General features: G+C 37.6%; 1 protein-coding gene across 7 annotated transcripts in view; it reads right to left on the reverse strand.

Annotated features, from left to right (window-relative positions):
* The window catches only part of FBXW11 (F-box and WD repeat domain containing 11), a 129139-nt gene that overhangs the window by 98914 nt on the left and 5615 nt on the right, over window positions 1-24610 (reverse strand). For 3 of the 7 annotated variants that reach the window (XM_030829934.3, XM_030829936.3, XM_060296600.2), the window contains exon 2: window positions 20847-21008. The exons of the other annotated variants lie outside the window; for them this stretch is intronic. The gene's annotated coding sequence lies outside the window, so the exon portion shown is untranslated. The remainder of the gene's footprint in view (window positions 1-20846; window positions 21009-24610) is intronic. 7 annotated transcript variants of the gene reach the window in all.

Genomic DNA, 24610 nt, shown 5'->3' on the forward strand with positions numbered 1-24610 from the left:
TGTCCACTTCACAACTACCACTCAAAACTGTCACTATGTTTTTTCAGCACTCTAACAGAAGCTGGAGAGAGGAAGGATTAGATGTATGAAGGGGGAAGCAGAATCTCTATTCGAAGCAGCATGACAGAGAACAGGATGTAACACAATAATCTATTTCCGGCATAGCCACATGGGTCCTCAGTTGTACCAGGACCTGTCTGAGGTTCAGCTGCCAATAAGGAACAGATTCCCCTAGCAAGCTCCAGGTCAGATCAGTTTGAACCCAATCCCAATGGGGTTTATCCAAGATCCACAAATCCTGAGACAGCAGAGAAGTAAACAACAGTTAAATTAAGTACATCTGAGCCTTTAGGCAGTTAGCATCTCTGTTCCAATTAGGAACATTTTTCAGGACTAGGGGAGACCAATAAACTATAAATTTAATATCATTTTCAATAAAAAATGTAAATGAAATTTACAAAAAAGGATAATTTGGGAAGGAGATGCAAATTTGTGTTTTCAGAGTGCCTACTATGTGCTAGACACTGTACAGCTATCGTGATCTCATTAACTGTCACACCACCTCTGGACAGACAGGTATCTTAGTTTTAAAGAGGAAGAAACTAAGGATCAGAGACATCAAACCACTTGCCAGAGGTCAAAAGTAGCAGACTTACAACTCTGACTCCAAAATCCCTACTTTCCTCCCTGAATTATACTCCCTGTCACTTCCTTTGTTAGACATTAAACTCCCTAAAGCAGCAATTTTCCTCTGATTTACTTTCAAATTTTATCTGCTTGTCACTCATCTATACTGCTGATGGGAGCGTAATTGGTACAACCTCTCGTGTGCAACTTATCAATACATACTCAAGACTTGGAAAAAATGCACATCATTGATTCAGCAATTTCATATGTAGGGAATTATAATACAGGAAAAAATAAAGATATGTCCAAAAATATAGCTAAGAAGATGTTCATCACATGACTGTCATAACAGCAAAGGAAAAAATGCCCAACAATAGACTGGTTAAATAAATTACAGATCATCCAGAAGATAGAATATTATGTTTCCACCAAATAAAAATCATTTTTATAAGAGTATATTTACTGACCTAGAAGTAAGTTACATAAGAAAAGGAAGTTACAATACAATGAAATAAGTTCAAGAAAACTTAAGTGAATAAAGCCTACAAAATCAGGACTTACATTATATTATGATCTCATTTTATTTAATAAAACACACATAGGGGCTTCCCTGGTGGTGCAGTGGTTGAGAGTCCGCCTGCCGATGCAGGGGACACGGGTTTGTGTCCCGGTCCGGGAAGATCCCACATGCCGCAGAGCGGCTGGGCCGTGAGCCATGGCTGCTGAGCCTGCGCGTCCAGAGCCTATGCTCCGCAACGGGAAAGGCCACAACAGTGAGAGGCCCGCGTACCGCAAAAAAAAAAAAAAAAAGCACATATAGGATACAGAATTAAATACAGGTGATTTTTTACTCTTTTTGTCTACCATAGTTTTTCAGATGCAGCCAATATAAAACTGGCAATATAGTATTCAAGTTTCTCACCCCTTTCTCCTCCAGGCCACCTCAAAACAAAGTGGCATTTCCACACTATTACTTGGGGTTCTGGTCCTAGCAACTTTTCCCTTGGTTCAGGCCCATGCTCCAATGAATGTGGAGAGCAGGTGGGGTTAGGCTAGCTACCAGAGTTTGGCTGCACTCTGAGGTGACAAAGACATTACCCTAATAGCTGAGAATACCCAGCCACAGAAAACTCTTCAACAACCGTGTTGTCTTAGGAGGCTACCACTTCTAAACATCTGACAATCCATACTCCACACTGCATGACACCTGAAAAGAATTCCAGGGTGCAAGAACTAAAAACTCACCTTGTTTTGTAGACATCATCTGAGCACCAAGAGACATCTGCTCTCATTATCTATACCTGGGCACCAGCCCCACCCTGAGTCAGTCCAACCTCCCCTTCTTTACCATTCCAGACACAGGTGCTGGCGGCACCCCTTCCTCATCCTTCTACCAACTCTCACAAGCCAAAAAGCTTTAATCAGAGAATTTCTGGAAGTGCCTACACAACAAGATCTGACTGCCCTATCATATCAGTACTGAACCAAAATTCTTACCCTACTTTCATGTAAGAGAGTGCAAAGTTTATCATGTTTTAAAAAGAACATTAGAGTTTATTTCCTGGCAGTCTTGTGGTTAGGACTCCATGCTTCCACTGCAGGGGGCACAGGTTCGATCGCTGGCCAGGGAACTAAGACCTCGCAAGCCGCTCAGCATAGCCAAAAAAAAAAAATTAGAACACAAAGAAAGAGGAAAATTTTTTTCCCCTAATATAATGAACACTCTCATTTTTTCTAGGAAGAAATATCACTTTCAGAAAGATGCCTTAAGGAATGTTACTGCATCTACTCTCAATAGGTCTGACAATTATAGTCAGACCACATCATAATCCTACTTTAACTCTTTCATTTAAACTGATTATTCATTCAAAAAGTTTACTGAACATGCCAGTATACTAAAAGCTTCAACAGACAACACAAGAATTCTGAAAACCAAATATTCTGGTATCAAAATTATTTCTGGAAATAAAGTTATATTATTTCCCAGTTCACTAAAGGGAGATAAATGGCTAAATTCCTGAAGTATAAAATACTTCAAAGAAATGCAGTTTCACTGCTTTCAAGAGTATTAAAACTCAACCTCCACTAACTAATGGTATTTTAAAAATCACTTCCAAAGACTTTCAAAGCTTCCACTATCTAACATACTTCCTGTCTCACTGTACCTATCGAACGAAAGTTGGTCCTGCTAAGAAATCTTTTGAAATCAAACCTTGCACCATTTAAACAAGCCCTCTAATATTTTCTAAACACTGCTCATTTCTCGAATATCCATTTATTTTCAGAGACCTAACCAGCCCCCATTCCAAAGAAACACATATTCCAAGTTAGTAGAGTCTCAATGTTTAAAATTTTATACACACACACACACACACACACAGCGATGGATCTAGAAAAAGATCGTAATCAAAAGTTCGCTTCTTTAAGCTAGGAATAGCATGAAAGTGAGTGGTCCAAGCTAATAGATATACAGGGATTTATCAACCCTTAATTAAATGTATAGTAAACTTTGCATTTGCTCTACTTTCTCATATAATCCCCATTGTTCTCATATCCTAAGCAGACCTTGGTTTCAAATAAGAATGAAGTTTTGTGCCTCACAATCCACTGGGCTCTAAGAACAAACGAATCTGTCTTTCAGCCGGGGGCTAGGACTGCCTTAGTAAGGATTCCTGCTGTTTGCTGCACAGCAAGGTTGTCTTTGATTCCCTTCACACTGTTTCCTGCAGGCAATTGGGTACGGGGAGTTCTTACCTCTTGAAGCCAGAGATTTCATTAAATTCTGGAGCTGAAAGGGACCTTATAGAGAGCATTTTGTCCATCTTCTTAAAATGTTTTTATAGCCCAGGTCGTCTAAATATCTCACGAGGTGCTTTTGGTATGTACCCCCTTGAAAGCACCTAGTCTCAACAGCAGATAATTGCTGCGAGACACATGCTACGATAAGGTCAACCTATACGTTACAGACCTTTGTGCAGGAGTACATATGAACACAGGTAGACTACAACACTCTGGAAGTTCTCACACAAAGGAAGTAATGAAGTCAAGATGTAAAGGCCCAATATCAATTTAAGAGATACTGGACTTCTTTGTCAAAAACACTATTAAGCTCCATTGTTTTAATAACTTTATGTATGACAGCTATAAGTGGTCAGTCAAGATGTTCTACAAAGCACGGAACAGAGATGTCACCATCATAATAAATTTTTTATTAACTCTGAGAAAATAGAGAATTGAGAGGAGGATCAGAAGACAAATCTCATGCGGGCATTTTTTTGCTGCATTTAAGACGAAAAAAAATATTCCATGATCCACATTTCTTTTAATCGACGAATTAAAAGTCTAAAGAGAAACAATAAAAACAGCTACCAAGGGGCTTCCCTGGTGGCGCAGTGGTTGAGAGTCCGCCTGCCGATGCAGGGGACACGTGTTCGTGCCCCGGTCCGGGAAGATCCCACATGCCGCGGAGCGGCTGGGCCTGTGAGCCATGGCCGCTGAGCCTGCGCTCCGCAACGGGAGAGGCCACAACAGTGAGAGGCCCGTGTACCGCAAAAAAAAACACAACAACCCCCCAAAACAAAAAAACAGCTACCAAGATTGGGATGTGAGCAAAAAAAGGTTGAAAGGGTGATTTTTACTTTTACTTTGAAAATAATCAAATTCAAAAACCAAAAATTGGTCTATAAACCACAGGAAAACACAAAGTACTAAACTTTCCTATAAAATTTGTACTTTATTTCCAAATAAACTAAGTGTTGTATTTCCAAAATAATTTATAAAAAATAAAGTAATACAAGCAATTAATAAGACAATTTACCAATTTACAATGTAATGCTTTCAGGTCCTCACAGCGCTTGTACAGAGTAGGAATTCAATAAATATTTGCTAATTTATCAAATAATTAACATGTAAAGTCCAGAAGGTTACATGCAAAGCAATAATTTGATTCAGAGGCTAGAGAAGAATGTAATGTTGTAATTTTAAAGGGCTGATGGTGGACGCTTGTTTTTTGACTACATCATCTAATCACAGTGTGATTAGGTGAATAAGCACATACTCGGGAATAAGCACATACTCCAAGTTGAATCCAGGATTTCTACAGGAGCCACAAGAAATCTCTTTCCCCACTGAGCATGAACATAAGAGGATGAAAGCTGGAACTGCCCTCATGCTACCACAAGGGACAGCTGGTTCTAGGAGGTACTACATTCACTCTGAGGAATAAAGCTGAATCCACATCTACCTCTGGATTTTTCAAATTATAAATTCCCTGTTTCAGCTTAAACCAGTTTTGAGTTGGGTTTTCTGCTACCTTATACTGGAAAAAAATCATAACAAACCTTAAATATTTAGTTCAAATAAAACAGGCAAAAGCCAAAAACGTATTTGACATGGCCATGGTCTTAAAGAATATTCTGCAGATGAAACATTATTAAATTTATTTTTATTTTCCTAGGAAGTCATTTTATTCTACTAAAAGTATTCAAAACTAAATGTTCGAAGAATATCCCATTCCTGCTATAACACAGATACTAGACAAAGAAAAAAATATGTAACAGGGTAAACTAAACACTAAGAAGAATGCAGAAAGAAAGTACAACAGAAAAAACGAGTCCTGATTTTCCAAGGAGCTCTGATACCCAATACTGAGAAAGCTGACCCACTGCTTTACAGGCATTTAATTCCAAATAAGCAATGAGGTTGGTAGTACCAAGTACAAGCACACCAAATAAATACATAACCTTAGAGCAAGGAATATATTTATCATCTAAGATTACAAAAGTCCTGCAAACTGCTACAGACACAGAATATTACTATTACAAGCAGCGCCTAACCTGTGCCCCTCCTGTAACAACTAACCTTATTCTATGCATTTTTGTGTAACTTTAACTCTTCCTTTACCTTATTTTACTACATTTATTTTTTCCTTTCATCTTCACTTATCCACTTATTTTGTTTTTATCTTCCTACACTGTATGGGTCATTGTAATCACTCAAATTCTTTTTTTTTTTTTTGAAATAAAGTAAGGTTTAAGTATATACCAACAATAGCAAAAGTCATTACATTTCTGAACTGAGAAAAAGAAAAAAGTTGAAAATTTTAAAAACTATAGGAATAAAACTCTAATACTGATAGTCAATACCATAAAATGTGTCATCACTGTCCTTGGCAAAATTGACAACGACATGTGGATATTCCTGCAGCCAGGTTACTGCTTCTCTATCAGCTGTCAATAAATTATGCAGTTTTTAACTCAGAAAAATGCAAATGCAAAGAAGTTCTGTATTTCTTCAAGAATCACTTACTTGGAAAGGAGACAGAATATCACAAAAGTAAGAAAGCACCATAGCACAGTGGACATAGCATGAGTTTTGATTTTTGTTTTATTTTGTTAATTGATAGAGAAACAAACTAAACTTAAATCTAACAAACCTCTGGATGTGATTACCAATTTATAAGAAATACAAATGAGATCAGAATATGTAGACCTAATAAGAACATAATTAGCAAAATCCAAATTTGGGGAAGTTACACAGAACAAATGACCAATCCAGTTTCTTCCATAAATACACAGCAAGAAAAAAAGATGGGAGAGGCAATTTTTATAGATTAAAAGAGATTTGAGAGACTATTAACTATATGCAATGTGTGAACCAACTCTGTCTCCTGAATTGGAAAAACCAACTACTAAGAGAATTTATGAGAAAAACAAGACAAATTCCAACAGAGGGCAATACAATATACCTGACCAGTGCTCCGAAAAACTGTCAAGGTCATCAAAAACAAAGTCTGAGAAAATGACACAGCCAAGAGGAGCCTAAGAACACATGGCAACTGAATGTAAGGTGGGATCCTGGATGAAATCCTGGAGCAGAATAAAGACATGAGGTAAAAACTAAAGACAGCTGAATACACTATGGACTATAGTTAATAATAATACGTCAATAGCAGCCCATGACCACGCTTATGTAAGATGTTAATAATGGAGAACACTATGCAGGGGAAGAGGGTGTATATGACAATTCTGTACTACCTGCTCAATTGTTTTGCAAATCTAAAACTGTTCTAAAAAGTAAGGGCGATTAATTTAAAAATTATTTGTGAGACAATTAAGCAAATATAAACACTATTTGATATGAAGGAATTATTGTTAATTTTTTAGGTATAATAATGGAACTATGTGCTCTATATGTGTGTGTGTTTATCAGTTTTTTAAGTGCACATCTTTTACAGATACATACTGAACTATTCATGGATGGATGAATGAATAAAGTTAAAAGGGTAGACTACAGCAATGTTTCCCAAGGTTTAGTATTCAAGGTGATTTCTGGTGACACGTAAGGGTGTTTTTTTTGTTTGTTTGTTTTTGCGATACGCGGGCCTCTCACTGTTGTGGCCTCTCCCGTTGCGGGACACAGGCTCCGGACGCGCTGACTCAGCGGCCATGGCTCACAGACCCAGCCGCTCCGCGGCATGTGGGATCCTCCCGGACCAGGGCACGAACCCGTGTCCCCTACATCGGCAGGCGGACTCTCAACCACTGCGCCACCAGGGAAGCCCAGTAAGGGTGTTTTTAATGTTTAATAGCTATACATTTAATTTAAATACATTATAAAAAATATACAGCGAGCACATCAAACCCATGATTTCACAGATTTTCATTGCTTAGGGTAGATTTCCCTTAGGAAAAAATTTGTTAAGACTAAAAAAAAACACTTAGGCAGAGGTAGGTTAAGATTCTAGATTCACACTATGTGACCTTAAGCAAGCCAGCTGTTTCAAGGAGTACAGCACCTGCTACATCCAAAGCAGGCACTCAATAAATATTAACTACTGCACTATTGATAAAAAGCCAATCTATCAACAGAACTCCAACAAAGGAGAAAAGACTGGAACTGGGGAGAATGAGTTAAGCACAGAATGAGGGAGCAAAGGAAGCATGAGGGCTTACAGAGGCAATTTGGGCAGGGGCAGGCAAGGTTTCCCCTGTTCTTCTCAATCTCCCCAAATACTGACAATCTGCTGCTGCCCACCTACAACCTGGAAACTCTGCTGCTCCAGAGTCTCTGGCACTTTTAAGAGTCCCAAGCTGCCACCTAACACTCCTCAAACTAAGGTGATACCTAGAGGTGCGGAATCTAAAATAATCAGAAGAGTTTTTCTTTTCTTACCCCAGGCAGGGATGGGAAAGAGCACAAGGTTTTGTAGAGATAAAAAGGAAGGAAGGGAGGAAGGAAAGGAGGGAAGGAGGGAGGGAGGACAAGAGAAAGAAAGAGAGGGAAAGAATCACTATGTGACCTTGAGCAAAAAAATAATTCTCTTCTCCAGTCTCCATTTCCTCACATGCTAAAATGTGGAAAATAAGCCTATCTTTCAAGGTTACGGTGAAGATTAAAAGGAATCGTAGATGTAAATCTGGCATTTAACGAGTGTTAGTTCCCTCCCTCCTTACTTTGGCAGAGTGATAAGAGAACCCTTGGTGAATAAAAGAAGTTGGGGTGAAATACACAAAAATAGTAAAGAGCCTTGGGTTGTATCAGTTTTGAACCAAAATAAAGGAGGAGAGGAATTCTGGGGTCAGAAAGTTTGGGAAATACTGGGAAACATATTATTAAAATGACAATTACCAAGTGAATTTCTAAGAGGAGGAGATTACGTGCAGCATTTACTAAATTTACTTGACCTAAGGAAGCAACTCCCAGTAATAGTGATCCTATTAATCTCACACACTCACACACACACACACACACACACACACACACACGAAATAAAAAGGGAGGGGGGAGGAAACGAAAGGTTAGCAGTTTACAGCAGCTGACAAATCCTTCAAAATGACAGCTGTAGTATTACTATCTGGACAGATCAGAAGTCAATGTCTGGTTTAGAGGCAGAGAGGGAGAGAAGGGATGCGTTTTGATCTTCTGAAAGGAGTTACTGATGCCAACAGCTTAATTTTCATGACCAAGTCATTTAAAACTAACAGATGATAGTGAAACAGAAAACACCAAGCAATGGAGTGAATGTATTCATTTTAAAAGTACATATAAACTTCTGATACAAGATGGTTAATTCTTATTTGCCCTCCTAAATTTATTCCTTCATTCAATCAACTGGGCAATTGTATGGCATGCACTGTGCTAGATGCTGGGAATATGCTATGAACTGAATAGGACATGACAGACGTGATCCTTGTCCCCATGGAGGTTACCTTCTTAATAAAGAAGCTGACTCTAGTGGGGGATTACGCAATACGTTTATCAATTACAATTATGTTAACAGCTGTGAAGAAAAAGAACTGAATGCTGTAATAATATGACAAAGGGAATCTAACCTGTAGGGGGGTACATGGGGGCCCAGACACAATCCCTGAGGAATTGATGCTTGAACTCAGCTCTAAAGGACAAGCAGAGGTTAAATGGGCAAGAAAGGAGTTAAGGGTGAAGCCTCCCTGATAACAGATAATAGATGTTAATGCTTGTTAGGTCAAGACAGAATCTGGTGCACTGGAGGAAGGGGTGGGGGAAAATCACTGTGACTGAAGTATGGAAAGCTGAGGTGAAAAAGAGCAAAAACAGACAAGACTCAGGAGGAAGACAGAGGTGCCAAGGCTGCGGTTTCTGACTGTGCAACTGAAATCATCAAAGGAATATCAAAGTAAAAGACAATGGCACTGGAAACCTGGCTAGGGTGCTCTCCAGAAATATAAGGAATTTCTATTAAATATAATAGAGAAAAAACTGGACTGGAAACAGGGGTTCACTGCACATAAACAAAGAAAAGTCTACCTGAAAAGTAGAAGAATTCCCAGCAGAACCTCACTTCCTAGGTCAAAGCAGCAAAGGCTAGTAGGAGGGAGTGTCCCTGAAGCTGTCAGTGAGGCCAGTCGGGAGACGGATCCTAACGTGCTTCATAAAGAGCACCAGCAGCCAGGGGGGCAAGCCAGAGCAGTGACCTGGCTTAAGCTTGCCGCAGACAGTCTGCTGAATAAAGCAGATACTCCTGCAGCTGGCTTCAAACAAAAATGGTCATTTCCATCACAAAAGGGCAGCACTGCCCCAGCCACAACAAACTCAGAAGTTCCTCACCCAGGTGACTTCCTTCTGCTACTCCCCAAATGCACCTGGATCTAGAATCAGCAGAGAAGACAGCTAATCTACATATTTCCCTTTCTTCATGAAAGAAACATAAATAGCCACAAACCTAAGACATATATGTCCAATATCACTAGTAATTTAAAAAAATAAAATTTTAAATTCTTTAACCAAATTGGGATTTTAAAAAATTATTAATACCTTAAAATGGCATAAACATGGAGAAAAGAGCACTTTCATAGACTATGGTCAGTTTGATATGTCATGTTCATATAAATAACAGAAAGTGGGTAAAACCTTTGGCTATATAAAATACACATGCACATTTTTTGTGTACACTCTTTGACTCAACAATTCCACCTCTTAGAACTTACCCCAAGGTAATACTCACAGATTTGTTCAAAGATTAAACTTCAAGAAAGAGCACCACCTTTAAGTTGCTATAAATTAGAAATAACTTAAATGTCTAATAAAGGAGTGGTTTAACTATTTACCATTTGCATATTCATGCATATCTGGCACCCCTTCAAAATGTTATAAGGAAATGTATGATGGTTCAGAAAGATGTCACAAATATTGCTGAGTTTTAAAGGCAGTTTGAAAAATAATTTTATGTGTGAAAAACAAATATGAAACATATATGAAAGAAAAAAATATGTATATGAAGGCAGAGAAGTATACCAAATATTAACAGCAGTTATCAGTGGAACTTTTTATTCTTTTTGTTTCTTATTTTACATAATTTTTATTTGCAATTTTCCTATAATAAATATAAATTACTTCTGTAAAAAGAAAATATAAGTTTCTTACTCAACATTTTTTCAACAGTTTTTTAACGTATGTGTAAATAACAGTACTGGGCTAATTGGGTAACCATGGGAAGTAAAAATGAATCTTGATCCCTATCTCAACCATAAAAAACAATTATTTTGAGATGGTAAAAACATACCGCTTCTAGAAGAAGGCACAGAGTATCTTTAAGACCTTAGAGTAGGCAAAAATTTCATAAACAGGACACAAAAACTAGTAACTATGTAAGAAAAAATTGATTAATTAGACTTCATTAGTATGAAGACCTTCTGCCCATCAAAAGACAATATTAAGACATTGGAAATGCCAGCCACAGAACAGGAGGTGTCTGCAATATGTATGTCTGACAAAGAACTCGTTTCCAGACTATAATAAAGAATTCCCACAAATCAGTAAGTAAAAAGACAACTCAATTTTTTTAAAGGGTCAAAAGATTTGAATAAGCATTTCTCTAAACAAGATAGCTAAATGGTCAATGGGCACAAGAAAAAAATGCTCAACATCATTAGTCGTTAGGGAAATGTAAAATAAAACCACAATGAGATACTATTTCACAACTATTAGAATGGCTAAAACTGAATGACAATGTCAAGTGCTGATGAGGATGTAGAGCAACTGGAATTCTCATACACGGTCAGAGGAACTCTAAGAATGTACAGCCTCTTTGTGAAAAGATCTGGCAGTTTCTTGAAAAACTAAACATACATCTACACTCTACCCCAGCAATTCCACTCCTAGGTATACACAAGAGAAAAGAAATGTCCAAACTAAAACTTGAACATAAATGTTCACGCAAGCTTTATTCGTAATAGCCAAACACTGGAAACAACCCAGATATTCATCAGCTGGCGAATGGATAAGCAAAACTGTGTATACTCGTATAATGTAACACTGCTAAGCAATGAAAAGGCACAAACAACTGATACAAGAATGAATCTCAAAAACACGTTAGGCAAGATAAGCCAAACAGACTAAGAGTACGTGCAGTATACGCATGCTGTACCCATCCCATCTATATGAAATTCTAGAACACGCACAACTGATCTACAGTAATAGAAAGCAAGTTACCTGAGGCCGAGGATGCTGTTGAGGGGACTCCAAAGGGTAATGAGGGAAGGTTTTTTTTGGTAGAAATGTTCTATATCTTGATTGTGGTAGTGGTTACATGAGTATATATAGTTTTCAAAACTCAAACAGTATACTTGAAATGAGTACATTTTATTGCATGTAAACTATACATCAATAAGCTGATTAAACAAAAAAACCCCAAAACTACAAAATAGATACCAGTACACACTCATCAGAATGGCTAAAATGAAAAGGATTGGCAAAGCCAAGAGATAACTGGAACTCTCCACATTATAGGTAGGTGTCTAAATTGTCATAAGTGCTTGGAAAACAGTTGAGCAGAATCTACTGAAACTAAACATATGTCTATCCTCTGACCCAGTAATTCCACTCTGGGGTTTTTATAACTGAGAGAACCAAGTGTTTATGTCCACCTTAGAAGTGTTATTCACAATAACAGCCAAAAATTGGAAACAAACCAACTAATTTATCAACAGTAAAATAAATGAATCATGGACTATATATACAATGGAATAATGCACGGAGGGAAAAATACACAACAAAATGGATGAATTTCACGGATACAGTAATGGGGGAGGGGGAACACAAGAGTACATATATATGCTATATAACTCCATTTATATAAAACCCAAAAACAGCCATAACTAACCTATAATAAAAGAGGCCAGAATAGACCTTTGGGAGGGTCTATTGACTGGGTGAGGCACAGACAAAAGAGCCCTCAAGTGGCTCTAGCATGTTTTCTATCTTGATTTGGGTAGTAGTTACACAGTGTAGTATACACACATGTAAAAAAAAATTAAGCTGTACACTTAATATTTGTGTTCTATACTGTATGTAAGTTAAAAGCAAAAAATATATATATATGCAAATGCCCTTTAATCTATCTTTGTTCATCCCTTGAAGCTGGATGCTTTTTACACAGTATCCAGGTGTGGCCTCTGTCAGTGTGAGTCACTCTCATTCCCAGTCTACTCAGTTACATGTTCTTCATGTCCACCTCTCTCAGATTATCTGAGCTGGTGGTGCTACTAAATATCTGGAGTAATGGCACTGGAAATGGGACTGGATAAAGTCATGCCCTAACCAGACAGGGAAGATGTCCAAAATACTTATTATTATTATTACCAGTATATATGGTTTTAATAAAGGTGTAATTTCAAGTCTACAGTACAGTCAGTCCCTTGTTGATTCACTATCCTTTTGATTAAGTTCTTGCAGAGATTGTGGGGAAAATTAAATACAAGCAGCCAACATTCTGAAAATAAGTACTAGCATTGCTAATATTTTTGCTTGAAAGTTTAGCTCCACAATTATAAGGAAAGTGACTTTTAAAATCATAATATAAATATTCACTTTATAAACAACTTTCAGAAATAAAGCCATGTCAGAGTTAGACTTTGTTGAAGCACGTTATTTGCATATTGCAAAACTAAACACAGTGGCAACGCATGAAACTATTACTGCTGTCTTCCAAAATTAACCAACAGATTAAAAAATATGTGGTTAAGTTCCAGAAACTAATTAATTCATTCACAATCAGTTAATTCATAACTGATTTATGAATGCAAAGCTTTTTAGAGACAGGACTTCATGTTTTAAGAGAGTCTGATTTACATTCTCTTCAATACATGCACATACATACTCATATCTATCAATACAATCTACCCATTCTACATTTAAAATGTCTCATCTCCTCCTCTTCCACACCATCTGTTACTATCTTGTGATTTCTTCCCTGGAACATTACAACAGTCTATTAATTGGTCTCCCTGCTCCACTGCATCCTCCAAACTGACTGCCAGAGTGATCTTTCTAAAGCACAGATTTTGCTCAAACTTTCAGGTCATCTCTCATCTCAAACCACACCCACTACCCTCACCCTTCCTCTCCTGCAGGGATGACAAGCTCAAAAGTAAAGAAGGCCTTACAGGAGCTATGGTGACCAGGAAAGTACAAGACTTGACTCAAAAAGGCAGCCACTACTCAGCTCCAGTTTTCAGGCAAAACCAGAGTGTTTTGATATGAAATGTCTAATTTTTAAAAATCTATGCAGACCAAATAAAATACATCTGTGGATCTCTATCTACAGGCTACTTGTCTGTAACTTATAACCTAAAGGATGACCCAAGATTTGGTTATAATCTCTTTACAAATTTATCTACCTCAATCCCTTCACACAAACTACACTCCAACAATCCACAGAACTACTTACTCCCAACAGACAATACACACCACTGCCTCCCAGCTACTGTTCATTTGGTTACCTTTGCCATGATATTCCTCCTCTGCCCCAACACATCCACATCCATGTCTAATTTTTGCTCAAGCCCCAAAGGGTAACTTTTTAAAAATTTCCTTTATGAGATTTCCTTTCTTTTCTAGCTCCCACACAACGTATGTCCACCTCTCATGATCCTTAGCAGTTCTCACATTAAACTATACTTTTTTAGGTAAAAGACTGTAAGATTCTGGAAGCAAGGTACACATCTGATTCTGTTCTGTATTCCCCACATTACCAAACAGTACCTGTTCGATTACATGCTCAATAATAAATGAATAAAGCTATTTATCTGCCTATTTGCATAACAATTAGTACCTCAAATAGACGGCCATTACACAGTATGATCCCTTAGATTTTGAAAATCAAAAGGCTAACAAGGTTCAGAAAAATATCCCTGTAATATTAAGTTTGAATCAGAACTAACATGAACACATGGTTCATTTTAAATATACGTCTTAGGTCTGTCCACTGAAAAGGTCTAGAAGCAACAACAACCCACCAGTATTGATTTTGTTTCTAAACACCATTCCCCACTAAAAGGAACCAGAGCTTCTTGGAGAAATGGTTGATTCCTGATATGCAGGGAAAAGTAGAAAACCAAGAAACACACCAAAACTGATGGGCTCATGTTAAAAAGGAAGCAGGAGCTATCTTGAAGGGGCTTTCATTAGCCAAATCTGAACATCAATAAAGATTGTAATTGTTAACACAGTGAATAAATAAAATCCATGAGAGTACGGTGACACACAAAAGGAAGGAGGAGAAATGAGATGGCCTCTGTGAATGCTAGCTAACAAATATAGACGAAACGACAGAAAACCACAATTCTGTAACTTACATTGTAATAACTGATTTCAGGCTCAGGATGCTAAAAACACTGGGTGAAAGGCTGTAATGGAACAGGATATTTACAAGGTGCCAAAATATTATCCCATAGTCCTTTGTAATAATAGGGGATAAAACTGTACCTTAATGGAGAGATCTGGCTGCTGCCACCTTAGTCAAGGGATCAAAATTAGCATAGCTCATAATGGGATAACCTATCATTAAGTGCCTCCCGACATGACTCAATGCAAAGTACACTTCACCTATGATGAAGCATTCTTGTCACTCTTATTAAATGGGCTGCAATCAAGCCTCTCACATAACTTCCAGTTTACAGCAAGTATAGGAGCTAGAGAAACGAGTTAAGTAACACCATGAAGAAATATTCAGACAAGTGAAGAATGCTGCACACGCTACAGGACAACTAACTGAGCTGGACTCTTAAAAAAAAAAAAGTCAATTCCAGGAGAGGGAAAAGGGCAGAGGGACAGTTAAAACAAAAAGAAATTTAAAAGACATCTACAACCAAATACAAAAGGTGTGTTTTATTTGGAACTTGGTTTTTTTTTTTTAAAGAGGGGGTGTTTTTTAAAATATTGAACTGAATATTTGTTATTATATTATGGAATTACTTTCATTTTCTTAGATATAAAAATAGTATTGTGGCTTTATATATGTATAAAATACATATGACTATATTTAATATTTGGTTATATATGGAGATGTATACTATATACATGGTGTGTGTGTGTATGCACGCTTGCTTTTAGAGAGAGACTATCTTAAGAGATACATGCTGAAATGTTTAGAGGATGGGGTATCATGTTTGCAACTTACTTTCAAATTGTTTAACAACAAAAAAGGGTACTTATTTGGGGAGAGAAGGACAGAAAGGGGAGGAGAGGGACAGAGGAAGAAGGGAGGGAACGGACGAAGGGACGACCAAGGAGGGGAGCAGACAAATGATCCAAATACAGCAAAATGTTAACTGTTGAGTCTAGGTGGGGAGAGTATACAGGTGTTTGCTGTACTGCTTTTTCCTCCAACTTTTATATATATGAAATTCTTCATAATAAAAAGTTATGGGGGAAAAGAGAGAACAACTTTAAATGCAACCAGCTTAAAACCAATGTAAAACCTTGAAAGTGTCAGGAAATAAGAGTACTCTCAAGCAAAGCCTGCGAGAGTGTAAATTGTTGCCATGTGACTGGAGGACAACGTGGCAATGTCTATCAGATTTTTTAAAGCACCTATCCAGTGACACTCCCAGGAATCTGTCCTGAAGATATACTCCTCCACATGTGAAATGACATACACGTCAAGTTATTTTTTACAGCATTATGTATAACAGCAAAAGACTGGAAATAGCCTCTATCTGTAACAGCCCAGACTAGTTTCACAAATTATGGCACATATAATAAATCAGCGTGCATCTTTTAAATTATCTCTTCAAAAAACATGAGAGTTCTTTGGAAACTGATATGAAAGATGACCATGTCATATTTTACATAAAAAAAAATCAAGGTGCAGAATAATGTGTATAGCACACACACACATATATGAAAGCTACACAAGAATGTGGTTGAGTAGCTGGAGCTAAAGAGAAGTGAGACTTTTTTTTCCTTACTGTGTACTCCTTTTTGCACCTTATGAATTTTGTACCATAGACATATATAATGTATTCAAAAAAGTTTTTTGTTAAGTATTGATTGACTTCAGCTGTAATGAAGTCTTCACATCTCCATGCTTTCATTACTAAAACCTAATTACAGTGGAGTTATGTAGCACACCTGGGAATAAGGGTCTGCAGTCAGTACATAAGGTGAAAACAGCATATAGTAAAAATCTGCCTTAAAAATCTCTTAAATATATGCCACACTGGACCAACACACCATCTCAATAATTCCTACACAGCTAATTTTCATACCAGCACTTGAACAGTTTGCTGTTTCTTCAACTGACTAGTAGATTAAACAGCTGGCTTGTACTTCAGCCTCATGTTGTGATGTTAAAAATGTTTCTTTAAAATACCATAATCACACTCATCACAGCTAGATGAGAAGCATTCAGGAATTGAGACAGGCTGAGAGAAGAGCAAATTTCCATTCCCCATTTCACGTTTGGTCCAGAATGTTCACTGTTTAGGTTAGTTTTCCCTTGCTTTTGTCACCAGATGTAAAGAAATGAATTTGATAAATGTATGAAAGATGTGTAGTGACAACATGGTGCTTTCTAAAATACATTTCAAAAACAGTACCTCTATTAATTAAACAAACCCCTACAGTGGAAAAAAATATCACAATCCAAATATAATGGACTAATTTGCTGATTGGGAACAGGCTGTAACAATCCCCAGATCAATGTGAGAAGGACAGAGGAGTAACACCTCTTGAGAGACATCACATATGATCTCATAATCTGAGCTGTAGCCCATTCCTTTATATTAGCATTTCCATACAGATATATAGATTCTTCAATCTTTACTCCGAGTTATCTTCTAACTCCAATAAGTAAAGTTAGCTATCACTGAAGCTAAATAAAAACTCCCAAATCTTTCTATCCCTGCTCTCTCTGGTGAGCGCCAGATCAGTATTCCTACTAGATACTTCTCCTTTTAGAGGATTCACCCATAGGCTACTCAAATTCACTACAAACTGAACTCATTCTTTCTCCTCCCTCCACTCCCCCCAGTCTGTTCTTCTAGTATTCCCTATCTTGGAAGAGAGAACAAACAACCATTCTGGCGCCCAAGGCAAAAATCTAAAATTATACTATATTCCATCCATCTCTTTCTCCTATAACCAATCCCCAAGTTTGGTAGGTCCTGCCACCTACATCTCTTTTAAGCCCACCCCATCTCCACCATGCCCACTGTCAATGCTTTGGTTTGCCTTCATCATTGCACACTTGAGCGAACTGGTCTCCCTGCCTTGAGTCTCTTCAATCCATCTTACAGACACCTGAAAAGTTAACTTCCTAAAATGCAAATTTGGTTACATCACTCTTTCTATTTTAAGAACAGAAGGATCAAGAACAAGTCCCAAAGTAATGATATAGTAAGCTAAACACAAGCTCATTTAATAACATGACATAATGCAAAGACAATGTACTACCAGGCATATTTTTTATGAGTATATTCCTATTCTACCCCACACTATATGACCAAATTAAATAAGCTATTAAGTGTGTTTCAGTAGAAAGAGGCCTTAGGGAAGCGAGGAAAATTCAACTGCCTTCTTAAAGAGAGTCAAAAATGAACACAAAATGGATCCTAACAGTGATAAAGGTGCCTTAAGGAAAACAAGGAGTTTCCCACACCTAAAAAACAAGAGTGCGTTCAAGCTGAATGTAAATATTAACATGCTTAAAATGAATGCCGTAATCAGAAAAGGATTGGGGAAGTAAAAACAAGCAGAGAAGCTGAAGGAAGACAGAAAAACCATCCATCCCTAAAGTAAAAGCTGAATGAGGTTGTCTCAGTCCCAGGCCAGCAAATGTCACTTCCCTGGTCAAGTCCATGCTAACGAAACCACGTGACTATGATCTGACCTGGTAGGTAAAGTCTACCCACTGGACAAGAATATTTCGGTCATTTGGCTTGAGTCTTCAGTTCCCTCTAAATATCTCTTCTCATTTGAAAAACTTAAACTGGCATGTTAAGTAGGATCTAGTAAGGAAGTCTACCTATCAGAAAAGTTTATATTAATCATGCCAACAAGCACATATCATTATAAATTAATAAACTGGAATTCTGGCTTTACACATCAGTCTTGCATAGCTGGTTAATGAATTTAAGTCTAACCGTGGGATAAGGTGCTGGCTTTCAGCATGCTGACAAGATCAGATTTCTAAGGGTGTTAAATCCAAGACCAGACCTAGGATGAAGGTAAATTCTATAACTGTATTTGTGGCTATTAAAATTAATTAAAATTTAAAATTCAGTTCTTCAGTTAACAGAGCCACATTTCAAAATAGCCACAAGTGGCTAGTGGCTACCATATTGAACAGCACAGATAATGAACATTTCCATTATCCAGAAAGTTCTAACTGGACGGCACTGTTCTGGAAGACAACCTTAAACTAACCCTACTGTGAGTCCTCTCGGGAAACAGGCTGAGATAGTCTTGGATGGCTAACACAGAATCTGAGATCTAGACTATTCTCTACAGAAGGTACGAAATAGATACTCAGCAACCATTGTTTCCTTTCCCTTTGCAATGATTTTTTGAAATCAGAATACAGTTTTAGTCTTCAGGATTTCTGCCCCTCTTTTTATCACTGGATGGTATTTTAAACTTGAGGCACAGACATTAGAAGCACATTCTCTGAAACGAAACTGCCTAGATTCATGTCTCATCTTTGTCTCTTACTAGATGTGTGACCTTGAACATGTTCCTTAACTACTCTATCCTTCAGTTTCCTCATAACTAAAGTGGAAATAAGGGTACCTACATCATTGGGTCACTATGAAAATGAGTTTATACATGTAGAGTGTTCAGAATTGTGCTCAATACAGAGTAACTGCCCATTAAGTGTAAACTACTACTACTTTTCCTACTACCACCACCCTGAGAGCTCTTCACGTGACAAGCGTGAAAAATGCTCAACTAGAAGAAATACTAACAAATATAAAAAGTAAAACATGGATCACAAAGCCAGAGTGTCAGCCTATGATAAAAAGGTTTTTTTTTTTTTTTTTAAGGGTAAAGGAAATGGGTAATCTGGAGTGATTAAATACCAGAAAAAGTCATGGGTTGCCTGACAATGTCTTACTTGTAAGGCTGATAAACCAGAGATCAAAAGAAGTCTACATAGGGACTTCCCTGGTGGTCCAGTGGTTAAGACTCCATCCTCCCAAGCAGGGGGCCCAAGTTCCATCCCTGGTCAGGGAACTAGATCCCACATGCTGCAACTAGAAGAGCCCACATGCCGCAACTAGAAGAGCCCACATGCCGCAACTAAAGAGCCTGCATACTGCAATGAAGATCACGTGTGCCGCAACTAAGACCCGGCGCAGCCAAATAAATAAATAAATAAATATTAAAAAAAAACATGCTAAGAATGTCACTGTTAAAAAAAAAAAGAAGTCTACATAATAAGCTACTGAGCTATTTAAATAACCAATAAAAAGTAAGGAGGAACTGAGAAGATACAGGTTTGAGTTCACTAGACCAAATGATACTTCCCTATATAAAACACATTTTGACATGCAAATGTATAGCCTCTCTTATACTTCCTAAGTTACCTTTAGGTTCACTTGGTGACTGACTAAAGATCTTCTAATCTTTTCATTAAGAAGGGAGAGCACCAGATACAATTAAGATACCATGCTAAACAACGATCCATCATGTGTTCTCCAAGTGAAAACCCACTGTAGAAAACCGCATCTTACTCTAACAGTATATAGACAATATGAAAATCCTGAAGTTGAAGTACAAACTTCAGCAAATGTAGTCAGATGGAAAGAGCCAGAGCTCTGGAGACACACAGGCTCAAGCTTAAGCTTGGCCTTGCCATGTACTAGCTGTATGACCCTGGGCAAATTGTACTTAATGCTCATGAGCTTCATTTTACAATCTGTAATATACACGTAAAGCAGGTGCCAACTAAGTAAGAAATATATGTAAAGAGCTAACAATAGTGCCTGGCACTTAGTAGATGCCCAGTAAACAGCAGCTACAGTAAGTAAATCGTCCTGAGAAGACCCTCCAGGAGTCCTAAGAATAAAAGACCACTACTTTACATGGTAAATACAAAAATTATTCTGACCAGGTAATAACTATAAATCATGAGATAATGCCACAAAATTGTCATTTGCTTTCCATAGTTTATAACCTATTCCTCAAACAAATGTCCCTTGTTTACTGTACTGTATTCCCTGTTAGGCTATGACTACAAAACTTTTGGGCCTATTTAATAAAAATAACTGCATTTCTTACACTGAAACAAAGTTTTTACTAGCAAATACCTTCACTAAACCACACCCAAACATGAACACTATGAATAAATGTCTAACATTTCTTCTTTCTCTATTATAATGGAAAAAAGTAAAGAAATTTTAAGTTTCTCTCAGTGAGCTGAGTTCTACATAACAAAACAATACAGGGTAATTGCTTACCTGGACAATATTTTGTACTTCAGATCCACCAATCCAGAATGAATGGGGGTATTCCCTTTCAGACTAGTCTGAGAAAAGACAGCAGTCAAGCAGCTTCCAAGATTCTTTCCGCTTACTGTATCCAGCTTTCTTCAACAAAATCCCAAACATGCACTTCGGTAACTGTTGAAAGACAGAAAGCAATCCATACACCCACCATGGCACCAGCGGCAAAGGACAGCCACCAAGAAATGGAAGGGTCAATGGAGTGGTGGATCTGAAGCACAGAAAGAGTTACAACCCTTGAGTCAGCTATTTGGTATAAAAGGTCTGTAGTAGCACTGCTCATCTCTGTGTTGAGAGAACGATAAGAAATTCTACATAACAAAGAAGGAAACATCCCTAATACTATTATTTGTTCATGATAAATATCATGCAATTTCCAAATGCATGATAAAAATTTCTTCTATTATGCACATAAATTGTCCCAGATCATTCAGCTGCAATGAATTTTATCCATTTTCTAAGACAGCTCCTCTACTACTACAGAAACTTTGTCAGCCAAAGTTAATATAGCAGGGCTCAAATGTCTCCCAATCAAAATATGTATTTAAGCACCTAACAAGAAATCTTTTGGTTTGCCACATATAAGAAATCAAATCCTCACATCTCTCAAATCTTCCACCCGCAGCTGAAATACAGGACATTTTAAGACATGTGACATAACTTCAAGAGTAAACTTCTGACTCAATAAAGGCCAATCCCCCACAATGGCCAGTCACTGGGTAAATTAGGGAAAATAATAAAGAACACTAGTAAACAATTTACTAGATAACACCTTTAAATACATAAGCCCACTCCACATTATATCAACATTCTTTTATTACCATACCAACTCTTCCATTAGACTGTAAACTCTCAACAAACTACGAGGGAGAGAGAAAAAGACATTCAACAGGATGACATAGATAAAAACTTAAAAATCCAAAGACTGTGAAGCTGCTTGCACATAAATTTGCTTCTTCCTCAACTGTCACACTACTGCCAAAATGTTCCGGCAGTAATTATAATACCTACCTTTATTGAAGGGTTACTAATGGGCCAGGCCTTTCACATTCATTACTCATATTTAATTCTCAAAAAATATGAGAAGAAATAACTTGCCCACAGTCCCACATCTACTAGGTGGTAGAGCCCATGCCCTTTTCACAGAATACTGTGGCCTCCCAAGTCCACAGTCCATGGATCAGAAAGACCACGATTCCTGGGGCAGAAGAAACCAAGCTTTAAGCTAACTGACGTCAGAAGGGAGAACCACAAAAATACAGAAGAGTTAAGTATTTCAGCCTAGCTGAACTAAAATACAACTGAACTTGTTGAGCCATCCTGAAAGGGCTGACTCCCCTGATGTAGCCACTTAAAAGCATTTCAGTAACAAAAAGCCATGCAATTCTAAGGCCCACAATATTAATTTTATAACAAAACACATTATAACGTTGCCCAAGCAGACTTTGTGTTTAGCAGCAAAGATGTGTCTGTGACAAAGAATCCCAAACCCAGTTGAAACCAAGGAATTTTTAAATTCCAAGATCAATAAATAGTCCACAGGCAAAGACTAAAGATGTTCTGATTTTTCATGTTACAGGCAAAGCAACTGAGGTGACTGACTGAAGTACAAGTCTAAGATTAACCTCTTCATAACAAACGGGTGGAAATATCTTAATACCCTCAACTTAAAGGCATTATTTGAGTAAAATCACAAGCAAAGAATAATTGCTCAAGCTCTTCTCATTACTCTAGAGCCTAAGAATAAACTAAAAACCCAATTTTGACAAAAGCTGCTAGTGGGCTAGTAGTTAACTGCTAGAGCAATATACTCTGCTTTTCAAAGTATAACTCACTGCTATAACCAAAATGCCGAACAATTATAGCAAAACACAGCCACAACAATTTGACTAACGGACTCACTCCTGAACCTCTTGCGTTGTCAGGGCTTTTTCTTGTATTAGTGAGTTAATTTTCCCCCCTTCCCTTCAAATAAACATTTACTGAATGCCTAATTGGTGGCAGGCCTTATGCTAGAGAAACAAAGATTAATAGATGCCAGACCAGGAATGTAAGGACTGACTTCTTCCTGTCCCCTGTCCCTTTCTCTCTGAGTCTCCTAAGCAATCACTTCACAGAACCAAAACATATTTTATTATTAGTTCCCAAAACTGGTTAAGTGATCTGAATTTAACTCTCAAAAAAAAAAAAAATACTCAGGTTCCTTTTTCTTAATAGCAGAGCTCTCATTTTTCTTTTTCTTCTGTGGATCAGAGGTTTGCTATTAGAGAATGGTTTCCTATATTCATTGTACTTAGGTATTTGCCCATCTCTCTACTCAGTCATCTTTTTCAATTTACATGTTAATGTCTCACTGTTTCTACTTCACTGCTTTCCATTCTGTGAAGGTCTTCATTGTTGACTAACCCTGAGAGGGAATTTCCTAAAAAATGCTTCCTGCTGACATCACTGAACTCTGCAATCTTTGAATTTTGTTAAAACAATAATAAGATCCAGGTTAGAGATACCCTACTGGACTGTCAGGTCTTCCTGGCTGGTCTCTCATTTGCCTACAAAGACAAGCTTCCTGTGAGGCAATTGCGATCAGCAGAAACTGAACTGAGGGTAACAAGCACTTTCTTGACCAACAGGTTTTTCCCCTTTTCTCAACTAATTCAATGAACAACAATACAACTCAGGAAGAAATCTTGTAGGATAGTCACCACTTATTCTGTTAAAGGTCAAAATCACCAGCTTTGCTAAAACAAGAATAAGAATTTGAAAATCCTAATTTCCTTGTCGAAACTAAATTGATCAAACATAAATCACAAAGCTCAATGTTAATATGAACAATTACCAGTCTCTTTCTACCAGGATACCTAAAACAGGGTTAAGTGGGTTCTCTCCACAGGTAGAGTACAAGTCTAATTATGGCTAATTGGTAGTTCTTAGTAATTGTAACAGTACTTCCCAGATTTCCAAGACAGTACTTATTCTGTATGATTTCATCATCTCCTCCAAAGATGCCTCGTTAAATGTATGGCTAAAAGCAACTGAATTTTAGGCCTCTGTAAAGCTTCACAATTAAATACACACACAAATCAGGGGGGAAAATTTAAAACCTTCCTCACATCATCTGTCTTGATTGTGCTTTACAAAATATGGTCCCTGTACTTGTGGGGAGAGTTAGCTTGGCAGGTAGTTGCTGAGAGACAAGTCTTTGCAAGGTCCTTTCACATGCATCTCTCATAATCCTCCCAGCAGCAATACCTACATTTTCTTATTTTTATACATAATGAAATCATACCAGAGTTTAAACGTTAACGTTCTTAAGGTCACACAGCCAGCAAGTGACAGCTAAGATACAAACTCAGGTGTTTCACTCTAGAGTCCATGCCCTTTATGCTAAATCACGCTTCTCTAAGGTCACAGCATCCTTAGAACTTATCGACTGTTTGGCAAGTTCACGTCAACAGATATAAAAGGAGTTTGGTTTCCTCAGTCCTTCTATCAACCACTCTCTAGGATGTATATAAATCAATCTGTATGTGTATAAAAGTCTGTAAATAATGGTTAAAATGTCTATGAATGTCTGTGTACCACATCCCACCTTCCTTTTCCCCTTAGCAGTCTTTCTCGTCTATCTATCTCCACCTTTGTCTTAAGATTATCAAAAGGAAATCTTTTTTTTTTTTTTGCGGTACGCGGGCCTCTCACTGTTGCGGCCTCTCCCGTCGCAG

This window comes from Globicephala melas, chromosome 3 (assembly GCF_963455315.2).
Source record: "Globicephala melas chromosome 3, mGloMel1.2, whole genome shotgun sequence".
NCBI lineage: Eukaryota > Metazoa > Chordata > Mammalia > Artiodactyla > Delphinidae > Globicephala > Globicephala melas.